Source organism: Eublepharis macularius, chromosome 1, assembly GCF_028583425.1.
Source record: "Eublepharis macularius isolate TG4126 chromosome 1, MPM_Emac_v1.0, whole genome shotgun sequence".
NCBI lineage: Eukaryota > Metazoa > Chordata > Lepidosauria > Squamata > Eublepharidae > Eublepharis > Eublepharis macularius.
The window spans coordinates 85,630,068-85,648,538 of record NC_072790.1 but is presented as its reverse complement, the minus strand read 5'-3'; the positions used below and the strand labels follow the sequence as shown (position 1 = coordinate 85,648,538).

The 18,471-nt window shown below is 40.6% G+C and overlaps 1 long non-coding RNA gene across 1 annotated transcript; it reads left to right on the top strand.

The window, feature by feature from the left end:
* Positions 1-426: 426 nt before the first annotated feature.
* Positions 427-17,195, top strand: LOC129326087 (uncharacterized). The gene is made up of 2 exons (XR_008596689.1): positions 427-510; positions 14,087-17,195. It is a non-coding gene; the product is annotated as an uncharacterized LOC129326087 (long non-coding RNA).
* Positions 17,196-18,471: the final 1,276 nt, after the last annotated feature.

Genomic DNA, 18,471 nt, shown 5'->3' with positions numbered 1-18,471 from the left:
TAAAGAAAATATCTAATTAACTGTGTAATTTTTAAAAAATGAAAAAAAAACCCGTGTAATGCATTGTCACATTGGAAGTTTTCCACCCTTTCCAGTTTTCCAGCTGCTTGCTGCATTTGGGGATAGGGAAAGGAAGACTGCAGTGATGTCGCTTCTAACATTTTGTTTTATCAAACATGAGAGAAAAGCTTCAGCCAGCTGTTTCAAAAAACAGTGAAATTGATTAAATATCACAAATATCAACTTCTTCTATTTGCTTCCACAAACCCTGGGTACCCATAGTTTATCCAAATAAAAATAAGTTTTGTCACCCTTAATCTGGTAAGGCCTCAGACCATGGGCCCTAGACCCCTTTGATGGATTTTCCCTTTGCTTTCTTCGTTTTCTTTCTTGGCCCTTACTCACACTTCTGCTTGCTTCTTTTACCAGGTCCTTGTGCTCCCAGATCTTTCACCAGTCCTTTTCCTTCACATCAGTGTGCCTGCCTCTCAGATGCCACCTCACCACCAGGTAAGTGCAATAGTGTTCCCTATGCTTCCTGCCCCATCTGTTGGCCTCTTCTTCTGTTATCTGAGCACTTCTGAGGCCTGTCTTGCTCCTGGAAGCCTTGAGCTTCCCCATCTGGGCTCCATCTTCCCATTCTTCTCTTTTGGATTGGCAACCTGCAGGGCTGAGCTTTTCCCACCTGTCACTTACAGCCTGACCATGTTTACATCTGATCAGGCAAATCAGAGCTCCTGCTGCCACACAGGGCCCACAGGTGGCCCTGAAATTCACAGGTTCCAAAGGACAAATTCAGATAAGATGAGAATTAAAGTCCAATGAGAACTCTATCAGACTCATTCAGAAATAACATTTTACTCTACAGATTTCCAGGGCACCTTATAGCTCTGACATTGTTATATAATCCTATATTTTTTGTGTAATTGCCACAGTGTGTTTTAGGGCTGAGTGGGGAGTATCTTGAACACAAAATGATATCTTACCAATGAAAGGTTGCTGTGTTAAATAAGAAATCTTTTTTGTAATGAAAAGGACAGTTTTGAAGCACAGCGGCAAAATGATCTGTTTTGTGTTATACTTGCAGAACATTTTAATGATAGAAAATGGAAGAGTATCTATGAACGAAGAAGCTGACCCAGTCAATAGAGCTGTACTTTCCCACTAATATTGTATTTGTGTGGCATTTTCAACTGCTAAGAGCAAAAGTCCTAATTGTATGGGTGGGGGGGATTGTAAGGCCACTAACCCAGAAAGCCTTGACTTTCGCTAACATGTTTGATGTGCATTTTCACATGACCTCTCGAAAGAACAGGTCTCCAACTTAAGCAGTTTTACAAACACAGAGGAATAAAAGAAGAATGTAGAAAACCAAAGCAAAAGAGTAAACAGAGAGTGCAGATGGGACAAGGTATTTGAATCTGAATATCCAGTTAATGATTCAATTAGTTTTGCACTTTGTTAAACTCAGGTAATCCTTCTTTACTACCTCTCCATATTGAACACAGTTGAATGGGGAATGTAAAAGGACGTAAAGAAAGACAATTCTCTAAAAATAAAATCTTTTGTGAATCATTACAACATCCTAACAAAATGCCGCCTTTAGCAATGGATAGATAACAAGAGAGAGAGAGAGAGAGAGAGAGAGAGAGAGAGAGAGAGAGAGAGAGAGAGAGAGAGAATATGGGAGAGGGAGGTGGGGGGAGGGAGGAAAGAGACTTTTCTCATGCTTAACAGGCAAAAGTTTTTTTCAGTATAAAGTAAGCCCTTTCAATATCATTTATTATATGAACATAACTAGGTTTAGAATTAAGAGAGTAATGCTACCATTCAAATCCTACCGAAAATCTCATAACTACTCTTCTCAGCCATCTCCTACCAGGATTTACATGATAAGCAGTATCTTTATATTTTTCTTATTATTCTTTTTCATTTGGTCTCTGAAGTAGGATTAAGTCAATTCCAATCACTAAAATAATCAATCAGTAGATTTTACAACTGCTCAGTTCTAGACTCATCCTACATATATGGAGAATATGCTAAAATGACTTCCTGTTTGGGATCCATGGAGGTCTAACGCAGCTCCACTTGCGGAGCTGACCGGACTGCCGTTTTAACCGGCCGGCGGGGTGAAAATAGCCCGCGGCCGACTGCTCTCAGGCGGGGAGCAGGCAAAGAACGCTCAAGACCCTAGGGTGAGCTAGATCTCGGACGAGGGGGGGCTCTACACAACGGGTCCCCTCCCGATCCTTGAGGTCCCACCTTGCGACGGGTCAGCTATAATCTCTGCGGCAGTTTTGGGGCCAATTCGGCTGGCATAAGACCTACATACCCAAACATCGATTGGGGGAAGAAGCTGAGAGGAGAAGGTAAAGATCATTATCTTCTGAGACGGGACAGATTGATAAAAACAGAGAGGAAAAAAAGTAGATTTTTAAACTGCAACAGACTAGTGAAAAGGAGGGGAAGACTCGGCAGGAATTGAATTTAAAAAGAGACTAAGTTTAAAGAAGTTATTAAAGAAATGGGACTATTGTTTTGAATACCTGTGGCTTTGGAGCTGTGAGAAAAAGACACCATCGCGAGATCTGCTGTGGGAAGACGGGAGACAGGAAGTGCGTAATAACAATAGAGTGGCTGGAGAGAAGCGGCCCTTGCTGGAGGGCAGGAAGTAGGGAATCGCCATTTTTGAAAGGGGAAGGGTCGCGGCTTCAGCGGAAGAGGAAGTAGGCCATCTTGGATTACAAAATCATAGAGAAACCATAGAGAAAAGACGCCCGACATTTTGGACTCTTTAAAATTTAATTTCTATAAGAAGACCGGGACATTTAAAATAGAAAAACGTTAAATTTTACGCCACGGAGTTAAGGAAGAGAGCGGATTCGTGGGAGCGAGCTAAAGCAAGCCCCACGATGTCAAAAAAAGAGTGGCAATCGGCAATAGAAAACCTGGATAAAAACCTGGACAAAAAACTTTTAGATATGATTAAAGAACTTAAGGACACGAAATTGGAGCTGATAAAAGAGGTTAAAGAGGTTACACAGACAGTAAAATCGGAGCTGTCAGAAGTGAAAAAAGGTATGGAAACAATACGAAGTGAATTACAAGGAACGCAGCAGAGAGTTAAAACAGTAGAAGACGCGATGGAGAATTTAGCAGACACGCAACAAACAGAGATGAGATTGGTGAAGGGGAGAATGTCAGTTGCAGAAACTAAACATATGGAGAAGCAGCTACGTTTTCGTGGCTTGCCAGAAGTGGAAGGAAAGTCAGCGCAAGAACAGATGACTGAGGTGTTGGCTGAGTACCTGGGGAAGGAGGAGGAGGAAGTTGTGGCTATCCTAGATGTGGCATACCGTGTGGATTCGAGAATAGCAACCCAGAGGAAACTACCAAGAGATGTGATTGTGCAGTTTACAACACGAAATATGAAAGAGAGGATTGTGACAAAACAGTTTCAAAATCCATTGGAGATTGATGGCAAGACGATTATTATAATGAAGGAACTGCCCAGATCAGTGTTACTGGACCGGAAAAAATATAAAGTGCTAATTCAGATTTTGAAGGACATGAAAATCAGGTACAGATGGGAGTTACCGGAAGGAGTGTCCTTTGAGTTTGGAGGGGCCAAAAAACGCATCAGATCTGAGCGAGAGATGGAGCGATTTATTAAGGACAATGAAAAAGACTTACCAACAAGATCATGAGTATGGAGTGTAAAGTATTATCTTGGAATGTAAATGGACTAAACTCACCGAATAAGAGGAAAAATACTTTTCACTGGCTACTAAAACAAAAATGTGACATTGTTTGTTTGCAAGAGACCCATATCAGAAAGCAGGATGTAAAATATTTAAAATCTGGAAAACTGGGCAAAGAATATGTAGCGGCCTCCAACAAGAAAAAAAGAGGAGTGGTGTTGTACATAAAAGAGGAGCTACAGCCAAAAATTGTTATGAGAGATGTGGAAGCTAGATTTGTAGCAGTGGAATGTATTTGGAATTTAAAGAGAGTGTTGGTAGCCGGACTTTATGCACCTAACGGTGCAAAAGAAAGCTTCTTTGAGGATTTAAGGAAGCATTTAGACGATCTTGCATATGACCAGATAATTCTTGCTGGAGACTTCAATGGAGTGACAGACTTGGAACTAGACAAAAAGACTACAACGGCACAAAAGAAAAGAGGACTATTACCAAAGCTTTTTTTTGAGTTGATTCAACAAGAGACTCTTGAAGATGTATGGAGGAGAGAATATCCAAAAAGCAGACAGTTTACTTTTTATTCTGCAAGGCATTCTACATTATCAAGAATTGATATGATCTGGGCCTCAAAAGACTTAGCATTATGGACTAAGGAGGTAGAAATAATGCCTATGGTAGGCTCAGATCACAACCCAATTATGTGGAAATTTGGAAAAAAGAGAAAAAGGAAAGCATGGAGAATAAATGAGGACTTGTTACAGGAAAGAGAGAATATGGAAATACTGAGAAGAGAGACAAAGTTTTTTATACAATACAACGTGAATAAAGAAGTACCAACCAATAAAGTTTGGGATGCTTACAAGGCGGTTGTAAGGGGCATACTAATGGACTTAAATGGTAGAGCAAGAAAGAAGAAAGAGGAGAAAAGACAAGAGATTGAGGAGAAAATAAAAGCCAAAGAAATACAGTTAAAAAAGAGACCAGGGAAAAAGAAGGTATACCAGGAAATTAAAATACTTCAAGAACAGCTAACAGCAATGAGCAACAAAGAATTGGAGTGGAATCTCAAAAGACTGAATCAAAAAGCGTTTGAGGGTGCTAATAAACCTGGGAAGTACCTGGCATGGCAATTGAAGAAGAAAAGGGAAAAGAAGATAATAAATAAAATTTGCGAAGATAACAAAACGTATTTGGAGCAGGCTACCATTAGTAGAGCCTTTTATAAATTTTACGCTAAGCTGTATAATAAAAAAGAAGTAAACAAAGAATCAATAGCGTCATATTTGGAGAAAACTAAACTTCCAGAAATCTCGGAAGCTTGGAGAAATAAGTTGAATAGTGAAGTAACTGACGAGGAAATAAGTAAGGCAATACAATCTGCAAATCTAGGAAAGGCGCCAGGGCCAGATGGACTTACGGCTAAATTCTATAAGACAATGGCTAATGAACTGGCACCATTCCTAAAAGAGGTGATGAATGGGGTTTTAAGGGATCAAAGGATTCCAGAAACTTGGAGTGAAGCGAATATATCATTGATCCCAAAAGAGGGCCAAGACCTGACTAATGTGAAAAATTATAGACCTATATCGCTACTCAACAATGACTATAAAATTTTTGCGAAGATATTGGCGGAGAGATTGAAGGGGTGGCTCTCGGAAGTCATAGAGGAGGAACAAGCAGGCTTTTTGCCAGACAGACAAATAAGAGACAACTTAAGGACAGTGATCAATGCTATTGAATATTATGACAAGCGTTGTGACAAAGAGGTTGGTTTCTTCTTTGTAGACGCTGAAAAAGCGTTTGACAATTTAAACTGGGATTTTATGTTTGCCACTATGGAAAAGCTACAATTGGGAGAAAGATTCATCAGAGCAATTAAGGAAATTTATAGAGACCAGACTGCAGCAATCGTGGTGAATGATGAATTGACCAAGAAATTGACGATAAGTAAAGGAACAAGACAAGGTTGCCCGTTATCTCCATTGTTGTTCATTTTAGTATTGGAGATTCTGATGATACAAATACGTCAAGATGATGAAATTCGTGGAATAAAAATAAAGGACTATTCATACAAGGTCAGAGCATTTGCGGATGACATAATGTTAATTGTAGAGGACCCATTGGAGAACATGCCAAGAGTGATAGATAAGATCAAGGAGTTTGGAGACTTGGCAGGTTTCTTCATTAACAAAAAGAAGTCAAAGATATTATGCAAAAATATGACTAAGCAGAAACAACAATTGTTAATGGAAACAACGGATTGTGAAGTAACAAGTAAAGTGAAATATTTGGGAGTCGAATTAACTGCAAAGAACATAGATCTATTCAAAAACAATTATGAAAAACTATGGACTCAGATAGAGAGAGACTTGATTAAATGGAATAGACTGAATTTGTCATGGTTGGGCAGGATTGCAGCAGTTAAGATGAATGTGTTACCAAGAGTAATGTTTTTGCTACAGACAATACCAATCATCAGAGACTCCAAACAATTTGAAAAATGGCAGAGGAAAATATCAGATTTTGTTTGGGCAGGCAAGAAGCCTCGAGTGAAAGTGAAAGTTTTACAAGATGCAAAGGAAAGAGGCGGAATGCAACTGCCCAATCTGAGACTTTATTATGATGCAATCTGCCTAGTTTGGTTGAAAGAATGGATGACATTAAAGAACAAGAAACTATTAGCCCTAGAGGGATATAAAAAAATATTTGGATGGCACGCATATTTATGGCATGACAAAGTAAAGGTCAACTCGATGTTCCTGCATCACTTTGTTCGGAGAAGTCTATACATAATCTGGAAGAAGTACAGAATTTATTTACAAGAAGGAACCCCTTTGTGGGTGGTTCCATATGAGGTGATAGACCCGAGAGCTGTTGATAATGAACAACAATGTTTAACGTATAAAGAAATAACTAAAACTGAAGCATCCAAACTTAGAATAAAGACACAAGAGGAACTATCACCTAACTACGATTGGTTCCAGTATAGACAGATCAGAGACTTATATAATTCGGACTCTGTAAAGGGAGGTATACGAATAGAGAATTCGGAACTAGAGCAGACCCTTCTTAAAGAAGATAAGAAAAGAATATCCAAGGTATACCAAGTACTGTTGAAGTGGTATACCGAGGATGAGATAGTTAAAACACAAATAGTGAAATGGGCTATAAACTTTAATAAAGAAATAACAATGGAGGCATGGGAATACTTGTGGAAAACTACAATGAAGACAACGACATGTATTAATATCAAAGAGAACATTTACAAAATGATCTATCGTTGGTACATGACACCAAAGAAGATTGCGCTAGGGAATTTGAATACTTCTAATAAATGCTGGAAATGTAAGAAGCATGAGGGCTCCCTCTATCATATGTGGTGGTCGTGTGAGGTAGCCAGGCAGTACTGGGGGGAAATAATAAGAGAAATGAGTGAAATTTTACAATTTCAAATTAATAAGAACCCAGAACTCCTGCTACTGAACTTGGGAATGGAGGGAATTCCAGCCCAACACAGGACGTTGATATTTTATATGACAGCAGCAGCTAGACTTTTGTATGCGCAAAAATGGAAAGTACAAGAAGTGCCAACTATTGAAGATTGGACTTACAAATTGCTGTATATGGCTGAAATGGACAAGATGACAAGAAAACTGAGAGATCTGGACTCAGGGCAGTTCAACACAGACTGGGAGAAGCTGAAACAATACCTGGAGAAGAAATGGGAGGTGGGAGGAAAACTGTGGCAGTTTGAGAACCACTGAAGTATTGAAGTAGAGGGGGGAGACTTTACCGGGGGGAGAAGAGATAAATGTGAATTAATAAGCAGTCAGATTAATAGATTGACATATATATAGATATATATAGGTTAACAAACAGAACATAGAGAAAATAATTAATTATAAGGACTAAATTTAAGGAGCGATTAACTAACAATATTTTCTTTTTTTTTCTGACAAGTTTTGTACCAAACTGAATGTCTGAAGATATAGATGGGTCAAATTGATTGACTACGTGAGGAGAGATATATAGAACTATTATAAAAAGATAGAATGAGTAATATATATAGAGAATAAGTCAAATTGTTTGATATAAACGAATGTATGATCTATATGGTTTATGATATATAGAAATACCTGAAATTGAAAAATTGGGATAAATTGTTTATCTAAGATGGAAACAAAGGCTTACAGTTTGGGCATATAATGTTAAAAATAGTTAAGGATGTACTGCTTAGAATAATGGAGAATATATATTTGTTTTAGATAGAGGAAGCTAATAAAAGTAAGGGAAAGGGGACAAAGGGTTGGAAAGCTGTTGGAAGTCAACAAAAAGGGGGGGGAAAGGGAGGGGGTTAGAGATGAAAAAATTGGGGAAAATTGAATGTAAATGTGGAAATAATGGATTCTAACCCAATAAAAATTTTTCAAAAAAAAAAAAAAGAGAATATGCTAAAATCACATCTTCACAGATGATTGGTAAGGTAGGTTCTCTGTTTCCTTAGGAGAAATCCACAAAGGAATTTCCAACAGTGCTTGCTTTGTCAAGTGAGGATCAGTAGAAGAACAAACCAACTGTCCATATGATACAAATGCAATTGTTAGTATAGTTTAATATGATTATTATTTTATTATACCACTTTCTCCACAAGGATAAGATCATCCTAATTGGCCCCTTGATTCCTTAGTGTGCTGTGAGAATTTCAGGAAACTAAGGACTGTAGAATTTGTTGAGTTGCTATGTGGCTTGAGTGGAACTCAGTCTAGCAATCTATGCAGATATTCCTTCATAAAGGAACTGTCTATTTGCTCATTCAGGAAGGGATGTCCAGATACTGCCTGGGCTGATGGGATCAGGGCTCAAAGGTGGGAGCATCTGCTTTGCACGTAGAAGATCCCAGTTAATTTCACCCCAGACAGGGCAATATCAGGAACAACATGGGGATTCCTGAAGGCTGGCTTTTCCTGGCTACAATGATGAAGTAGGAGCATGGCGTCAGGAAGAAAGCTCAGCAGTTGGACATTTTAATTACTGGAACAGACCGACTTTTTATACAATGATATGGTGACTGCTAAGCTCAGAGCAGCTCATTAGAATAATTACTAAATGATGACACTTAGTAATTAGTAAATTGATGAGCTGAAGATAATGAATAGGTATATGCAATAAAATAACTTGCTTTCAATTAATGGATTACAAGAATATACCTTGAAAAATAATTAGATTAGTTTTCATGTCTTGTATCGGCAGTATTTCTTTGATTCACAATCAAGACTTGTCAGTGATAGAAGTGGCAGAATTCATTTCAGCCATAAACTAGTATGATTGTGTATGTACTGTATGTCCAGTTTAGCCATGTTTGATAAGGGTAAGTCATTGGACTGATGGCATTTAGTACAGCTTCCCTAGTTTGATCTGCATGCTCAGTGCAAATGTCATTAGACATTTGGGATCGTGTTAGAGAAAACAATTGCTAAAATGTAATTAGTAATGGTAAAACTTTCAGCAGTGCTTAATTGATGAGAAGTGTTGCCACAAACAACTCGAACAACTCTGCTTTCAATTAAATCCCCTTCTACAAATGCCTGATTAAGAGTTTTGTGAATCACATTGGAAGGAACTTGATAGGAAATTCTAAAAGAAATATGAGTAAAGGAAATCCCCTGTTTCTCACAGTCTCCTCCTGATAAGGTATGGGAAGCAGACCACAATGCAAGAATCAACATTTCAGATCTGAATTCCAAAACTTGGTAAGCCCTAATAGTAAAACAGGATAGTAAAACAGGCGGGATTCTCTGGTTTAACATTGGTGACATTCTCTGGTTTGATGTTGGTTCTGGTGGGATCATCTGGTGTGATGTTAGTCCCCTTGCTTCAGTTTGGTTCTGGTGGGGTTCCCTTGTTTCAGTTTGGTTCTAGTGGACTTTCTTTAGCTTGCATTGCACTTTGCATTGGGAAGGGGCTTCTGGCCACAGGTTGCCTCTTTGCTTAAGGTTGCTTTGCCTGGAAAGCCTTGGAAATGTTTTCCTCATAGGAAACAATTGAGAGTAGCTGGGGGGGTATCTTATTTAGGTGCTCATAGAACTGGACCACTGGTCCCCATCTTCCTGAAACTTGGCAGGTCTTTAGTGCGCAGGCAGGACTAGGTTCTCGGCAAATTCAGTGACATTTCCTTAAAAATGCCTTCCCCCCTAGAAAGTTTTTCCCATGGGAGATAATGGCCAAATATATTTGGGATTCCCAGTTAGAATTGAACCTGAATTGAGAATCTGACCCAGATATCAGAAATTCTGAATATCTATGGTATTCTCAAATGCTGGATTTGAATTAAGCCATATTTTTTGTGCATGTCCCTAGAGTATATGCAAGCTCCTGGGCACTACTGACAACTCTGCAGGGGCTGCTCAACTCGGGCCAAGATGGTAGTAGCCATGATGATGGGTGGGGACTCAAACGTTGCCTCCTCATAGCTCCCTCAACATTGGTGGCTTACTCTTATCATACTAAGCCCAAGCCCCACCAATTCTGGTCTAACAGTGCCTATGCTGCAGCAGCCATTTGGCTCAGACTTAGCCAGTTTCCCTTTTTGATATACCCCATTCTGTTACCAGAGCATTGCACAATGCACCCACTTCAGTGTACATGGACTCCTTCTTTTAGAAATTATCAGCACTTCCATTCTTGATGGTGCTGCTTGTCATTTAGGCCACAAGTTATTTTAGATTTCTGCTTCTGTCCACTCATCTGAAGTTATTTGTGCTTTCAGAAAGGCAATATCACTTACCTGTTGCACATCAGTGGGCATGCAGCACATGGACACATGTAAGTGTCTCTTGATCAAGGCCAAGGGATAGCTAAACTCTATTAGTAGCGAAGTCCTGTAAAAAACAAAGCTGAGAGAGAAGGCGACAGGAAACCACCATTGGGGCGGGGTCATCATGATTCAGTGTTAGACAACCTACTTTGCATTAAGATTCTAGGTTTGATCCCTGTGATGTCTCTACCTGAGACACTGGAAAGCTACTGCCAATGGGAGTAAACAATACTGATCCTGATAGGCCTGCGATCTCATTCCCTATAAAGAAGCTTCAAGCGTTCAACATTAGTGCCATCTTTGCCCTAGTAGCTCAAATGTGTTTGGCAAAGACAAATCTCAGTTGGTTTTAGCTTTGAGTAAACATGTTTAGGATCAGTTTGCATGGCTGCAACCCTAAACACATGCAGAGTGCAATCCTATGCATGTATATTTGGAAGTAAGTCTTATAAAGTTCAGTAGGGCTTACTTTCAACTAAGTGGGCTTAGGACTGCAGTGCTCATAGGAAATGTGTCCCTTGAGTACAGTGAGGCAAACTTCCAAGTAAACATACATATGATTAGTCTTTGAGATAGTCTTCATGTCAGGCTTATATTGGATTTGCATTTCATGTGTCTGTAATTCATTTGTAAACACATGGCCAGAATATACACTCAAAGAGGCTGTCTCCTCTTTTCTATCCTGTGTTAACAACGTATACACATAGCAAGGGAGAAGATGAAAGATGCCTTCAGTGTTACATGTGGTCATGCTTTGAAGAATGCAGTCCTATACACACGTGCTTGTAAATCTCATTGAATGACATTGTGTTCTGAGAAAATGCATATAATTCCACGGGGCACACCTGCAAATGTCACTTCAGAGTATGAGCCATTTCCTTTTCGGAAATTTTCAGTGCCTGATGATGAATAGATGTGACCAGAAGAAACTGTGAATGGCATAATGTTTCTGGCCTGTTGTCTTGCATCTGGTAACGTGGACTCTGTTCTCTCTACTCAGTTCAATGCCATGAGACTGTTCATTGTTTTAGACACTGTGATCCAGCAGCCACTAAGGCATTAGTAATATCCCCCTTTTAAGCTTGAAAGCTATTTGGAATGACTCCACTAATGAAATCATTCCATGGCATATACGCCTGCCCTGCATTGATAGTGGATTAATTCAAGGACCTAATACTCTTGTGAGCTATTATTAAATAAAACACCTACAATAGCAAACAAGAACTATATGGGAAAACAGCAGCTACTTGTCACTGATTGCCACCTGGGACTACATTTTTCAACCTAATTTAACAACACCCAAGTGAGCACCTCACAAAACAAAGTTTCTCTTTTCCTGCTGCCTGTCTCTTCAAGCTGCAGTCGTCTGATATTCGGCACAGTAATGCTTTACATGCAAATGGTGGCTTTCTAATGCTGGCAAATACTACTAAATGCTTGTGACCCATTTTTAAATGCCTTTTGGTGCAGTGCAGCATAGATAATTTAGACCCGAGCTGTTCTAAGCACATACAATTAGATTTGATTAGGTCAACCACCCTACCATAGGCCAATGAAAATCTTTTCACTTTAAATCAGAACAAGAACATACACTGGTCTGGAGACTGTCATCGTCATGCGGATATGCTATAATTCCTTTGTTTGTGATATGGCAACAAAGATTTGGATCTATCAATCCTGGAGCAATTGTCTGAATCCTATATTTTCCTGCCTTATTTACTGCAGAATTGGCTCTATGATTAGGTTCTTCTCCTCCCCTATAATCTTTCAGTTATATCCTCAGGATCCTTGTCAGTACTAAACTGGATTAAGGCCTTGATTCCTGATAAGATAAAGACTAAGAAGCTTGAGGATATAAAGATAAACATGTAGCGTGTGCGTTTGTGTGTGTGTGTGTGTTCAGAAGGTGAAAAGTGTGAAGCTTAAGCATGCAGAGAAGTGGTACAAATATAGCTTGGCAGCTGCGTTAAGCTTGTAAAGACTGACAGAATCCAGTAAAGGAAGTAAGCCTTTGAACTAGCATTGTGGATCATTTGAATAGGACTGGATAAGGTTTTTTTTTTAACCTTTTCCTGTACCTTAGGGATAATGACCTTGGTTCATGGAAACAGCCAAGAAACACAGCTTTCTGGAATTCCTTCCATGAAATGACAGAATAGTCAAGAAAAGAGTAAAAAGAAAATGGAAAGAACACCACAGCCTAGAAGGACAAAGGCCACCTACCCTCTCCATAATCATAAGCTGTTTTTGATATCCCTTTGGCCAACATGTTTGCACATACATGACAACAGAGTCCAGGTTGAACTGTTGCAATAACTGAGTATTGCCCTCCCCAGACGTCATAAAGAGATAAAGTGAGAACTAAAGGGCCATTTTATTTGGCAACAACTTTAACAGCAAATATTAATGCAAACACAGCAAGGGCCTAACTAGTGGTACAAGTCAAGCCCTGGGGTCACCCCTGGACCTCCACCTAGACCTGTCTGGGTGAGCCCCACTGCCCCTGGTAGGAGCCATCCACACGCATGGTTGGAACCTGACCAGTCAGGCCAAATGGTCCCCCCACCCTCACAAGTTTCTACCACCCCTAGCCATCAAATGTGAGGGAAGGATTTGTACAGGGGGTCCCACTCAGCAGTCTACCCTCACAGCTGGTGGCCATCAAACATGCCAGCCAATCCTGACACATCTCAATTCCCCCAACAATGGGGATGTGCCAAGAGTGCTCACCGGCCCACTCACTTCACTCAAACACTATCCTGCAAGTGAAACTTATTTAAGGTTCCACCATAAGCCAATTACCCCAACCCATGTATGCAGTGTAAGGTAAGCAAAAAACACTTCTCCCCATCAGCCAGTTGGAGGAAAGGAGAAAAAATTCCTACCTGACCCTTGAAATCAGTGACCAGCTAAACCTGCACTACTACAGGGCAGGTGAGTGGACCAAGTATGAGACAAATTACAAAGACTGAGGGGCAGGTCCACCTTTTAAGGCATCTGGCTCTGCTCCCAGCCTGAAGACCCGAATGACAGGGAAGAGGTGTTCTGCTTCTTTCTCCATCAGGTGGCAAAGGCGGCCCCCAGCCTGAGCGGCTGACGCCGCTGGCAGGGAGGAACCAGATTATATGAGATAACCCCTCAAGGGCAAGTTTGGTCTGTCTCTGTGAAAGGCAAAACAGAATGCATTCACATTCTTTTTTCCAAGACATGTCATAGGCATGTCATATATATCCTTTAAATGAGATTCAGGTGTTTAATAAGGCATCTCATTGTAATGCTTGTATAAGAACTTTTATTGAACTGAATTTTGCTAGCAAAAGCATGTGGGGAAGACTGCAGGTTGAGATGTAGAGAAGGGAAGGGCTGGTAGTTACAGAAAATTTATTTACACAATCAGTCCTTGGAGGATTTGTCCAAAACTGCAAATCCTGCAGTTGAGAATCCAACACTATACAACGAGAAAACTCCCAGGTATTTTAAAGCCCCTTTCTGGCCATATATTTGATAGTATAGTCATGACCTAGTTTACAGAAAGAAGCTAAATATTTTTTCTCTATGTAATTCATCTCAGATCTTGCCATCAAGGAGACTTCATGTGGAAAGATAACATGTGAATCAGCAGGGAAAACCATTGCCCTTATAGGTAGGTGCTTCTTAGCAATATGCTTGTGGGAATAGCTGGTTTTTTGCATGTGTGAATGTGTCTATCCATTTCGGTTGGGATCTCTAGCCACCAGGTATGTCAGCTCTTTTGTTATCCGCATGCTTACTTACCCCGGGATGTAAGAGAAGGGAACACATGAACACATGAAGCTGCCTTACAGCCTGAATAAGATCATCCAAGTCAGTGTGGTCCACTCAGATTGGCAGTGGCTCTCCAGGGTCTCAGACAGATGTCCTTCACATTACCTGTGGTCTGGTCCTTTTAACTACAGATGCCATGGAATGGACCTGGGACCTTCTGCATGCCAAGCAGATGCTCTTTCACTGAGGAGAGTCATCATTATGGGGGTTACTGACTTTCAGATCATAATAGTAGAGAGTCCAGTAGCACCTTTAAGACTAACCAACTTATTTGTAGCATAAGCTTTTGAGAACCACAGCTCTCTTCATCATGCATCTGAGCTGTGGTTCTCAAAAGCTTATGCTACAAATTGGTTAGTCTTAAAGGACTCTCTACTATTTTGCAACTAAAGACTAACATGGCTAACTCCTCTGGATTTCAGATCATAGTAACCTCTGGTGCCTTGACCATGATATGAACCAGAGAATGAAGTCAAGAGATGCCCTTCTCTTTCCTTGTTCTGATTGCTTGTTTAGGAAATGATTAAAGGAATCCTCACAGATTTCAGAACAAAATAGTGAGCCAGCCGTCTGGAAGATCAGGTTCAAAGGGACCCTCAGTGGAAACGTGCTAGTTGATGAAGGCAACTGAAACAAATATTACAGGAAACTCTTACATCACATTTGTTCTTGACCACTTTAAATACTGGTGCTGGTCCCCATTCCTAAGAAAAGGCTAGGGGAACTGTTTTAGCTTGCTCTGCCATGACCACTTGTTCTGCATGATACTGCTTACTGAATTCCAAATTAGTGATGTGATAATTTCCATGAGTACTTGGCATGAGTACTGATGGTTTCAAGCATTAATCTACATTTCCTATGGTGAAGGAGTTTTAAAAACTGTCCCATTGTGATTTTTTCTTCTCCACCACTCTCTCAGATCTTGGACATTTCTTATACCATAAATCATCATTAGTTTTCTAAAAGAAGTTGTGGTAACTGAAAGAGAATCATAGACATCCAGCTAGCTAGATATTATTTCAGATGGTTTGGAATCAGAACTCAGTCACTGGAAGATATCAAAAGCCCCATGAGCAAAATGCAAATATTGAAAATCCCATGCAGATTTCAGAAAATCTAAAAAGATTGTATGAAATCAACATGGAATTCCCCCCCCGCCCCCCAGTCAGAATGAAGAGGCAGACACAAGTGTGGGGAATTAAAACACTGCTTTATTAAATAATAACAACATATCTGTCAACACGGCAAGGGCCTAATTAGTGGTACAGGTCAGACCCTGGGGTCATTCCTGGTCCTCTGCCCTGACCTGTATGGTCGAGACTCCCGCTGCCCTAGGTGCGAGATATCCATGGTACGGCTGGGACCTCACCGGCCTGATGAAGTGCTTCACCCCCTTAAAGCTCCCCACCCGGCCGTAAAGCTGCAGGGGGGGGGACTGGTTTGTCCAGGGGTTCCCCACGAGGGCATCTGACCTCGCAATTGGCCCATACAGCAGCCAGCCGCTCCTGACAGACCCCAATTCCCCACCAATGGGGATATGCCAAGAGTGTGAACTAATACATCATGTGAAAACAGAACTCTGCCCATGGTGGTAGAGTTCTAGATAGTCTAGAACAGGCTTCAGTGAGTTGCAGAAGTATATGTGAACTGCTTTAATTGAACAACATGGTGTTTGAGATGATGTGGAGTGATATGACCATTCAATCAGAGCAGTATTAGATCTGTCCTTCAGACTGGTTTTGTCAAGGTTAACATATGGCCCAGTTGTCTTGACCTTGTCTGATTATGATGTGTTAACCGTATCATAAATTAGTATCAAGATAAGATGTAGTTTGGATTCTTGAAGCAGTGGATTTTTAAGTGTTGGACATGTTTCTTTTGAACCAGTATCATCTTGCCCGAAACAGGATGAATAGATTGTCTCCTTAAAATGTTCTCTGCTATAATTAATTTGTTGATTACTGGAGCCTGAAGTAAAACAAAAGAAATAAACTCAGTAAATAAAAGATGAAAAATTGTTTTCAAAAACAACAAATTAGTAGAACCCCACTGAAAAGAAAGCACTACAGGAGGTTGGTGGAAGCTGTAATGGCTTGACTGGCTTAAATCCAAGTACTTCAGTTTAAGTAGACCGTGGAGAAGGTTGTCTGTGCTAAACTTCCTGCTCTTTTTGAAGTGGAGCACTTCTAATTGGTTGTCTTTGAATTTGTTTATTACTAATTATTTAATCACACTCCCCAAACTCCCTTTCTCTATTTAAAACATTCAGATTTTAACCTCACAACTCACAAGTTATGCCCCCAAATTAGGCATGCTTAAGTCTATTGCTTTTAGTGGGTTTCAGCATGGTCTTAACTCAATGGCTTCAAATAGCTTCAAAACAATTTTCTATTTTTTTTAAAAAAGGATCAAAGGATTTGTATCTGCCTCTAGAATCTATGGGTTCTCATTCTACTTGTTTAAGTGGAATGCCCACCAATTCTACATTCCATTTCAGAATCCCTGAAATCTCCACACCGTTTGTTAGGATGTCAATACTTTAGCCGGAGTAACGCCATGTTAACTTGTGTTATAATCAGTAGTTGTCTAGTTTTCCTCCCTCTAGGCCCAGGTGTCGTCCAGGCCGCTCATATCCATGGGAGCGAAGAGTCTTATCTATCCAGTCCAGCCAACGACCTTGATGTCCTCGTCTTCTCATGCCTTTGCAGACAGGACTAGGGGGGAGGCTGGGAATGGGTGTTTGAAGTGTTGTAACTTTCGTTTTACATGCCATTCTCAACAAAGCTTTCGTTCAGCCAAGGGCCTCAAAGGCCTTTGGATTATGGACACCTGTATCATGAGCCTAGTCTTTCAATAAACCTTTTGGAATCAAGAAACCTTGTGCTTCTTGCAAGAGGGGGGAGATGAACTCTAGATAACTGGGATTCCATAGTCTGACACTGTTCTCAAGAGTTTTGCAGAGGGCTGGGAATAGTTCTGGACAGGGCATGTTTCTGAAGAAGTTTCTGAAATCCCTCCCCCTCATCCCGAACTAGAATGTTTGTACAGGAACACTCCCATTAAAGATTGGAGTGCAAACTGCAATGTTTTCTTTCAGGCCTCTGCTTGTTTAATGCATTCAATTAGGGATGTGCACACACACACAAAATCTGTATGTTTCAGGTCTGGATATCAGGAAGGCAATAAATATTGGTAGTGATGACATTCAGTTCCTCCCATACCCGTTTTGTATTCAGATTTGGGGTGGGGAGGGGAGGGATTCCAAAATTAGCCTGGTCTATTATTCCCTATGGAGTAATCTTTCTTGGGGGGCTGAAGGGACTGTTTTTCATGCAAATTACACCAAAACTGCAGATGAGTGAAGGCTGCCTAGCCTCTAAAGACAACCCAAATTTCAAGAAGGTTGAGTCAAGGGGTCCAATTCTACAGGCTCCTGAACAAAGTGCTGCCAGCTACTCTCCATTGTTTCCTATGGAGGAAAAATTCCAGTGCTTCACCAGGGCAAAGAAGCCTTAGCCAAATACACAAGGGCAACCACTGCATAAATAACCAACATGGTTCCAGAAGCAGCACAAGACCAGAGAATCCCAGCAGAACGAATGCCAACTAGAGAATCTCAGCAAAACCAACCTGGCAGCAGGCAGCAGAACAGAAGTAAGCCACAGAAAGACCAGAACCGAGCAGCCAAAAGCACACATTCCAAAACATATCACCCTGAAGCCATGCAGCCAGCTTGTGGGCTATGAGAGAATCACAGTGACTGGAAAGAAAGCTGAGCTCCCCTTAACACGCAATCAAGAGTGGAGTGAGATTTCCAAATTGTCCACCATCACCACCACCCCATGATTTCTCATGAGCCCCTAATTTGTTGACCTCTAAGATTATGGTACACCATGACTCTCAAAAAACCCACTGTCCATATAATCCTGATAAGTAGAGGAACTATAGCACAACAAAGACAGCCAGAATTCCAAATCCTGATGGATTTTCATGAAAATCTCTGGCCCATTGCCAAGTTGCCTTGGAACACTTATAGCTGTGATGGTATTAGCCTCTGTGTCCTTTCAGGGCATCTACTAGGCCGCTGCTGAAAACAGGATGCTGGATGGGCCATTGACCTGATGTGGCAGGGTTCTTCCTATGCTCTCATGT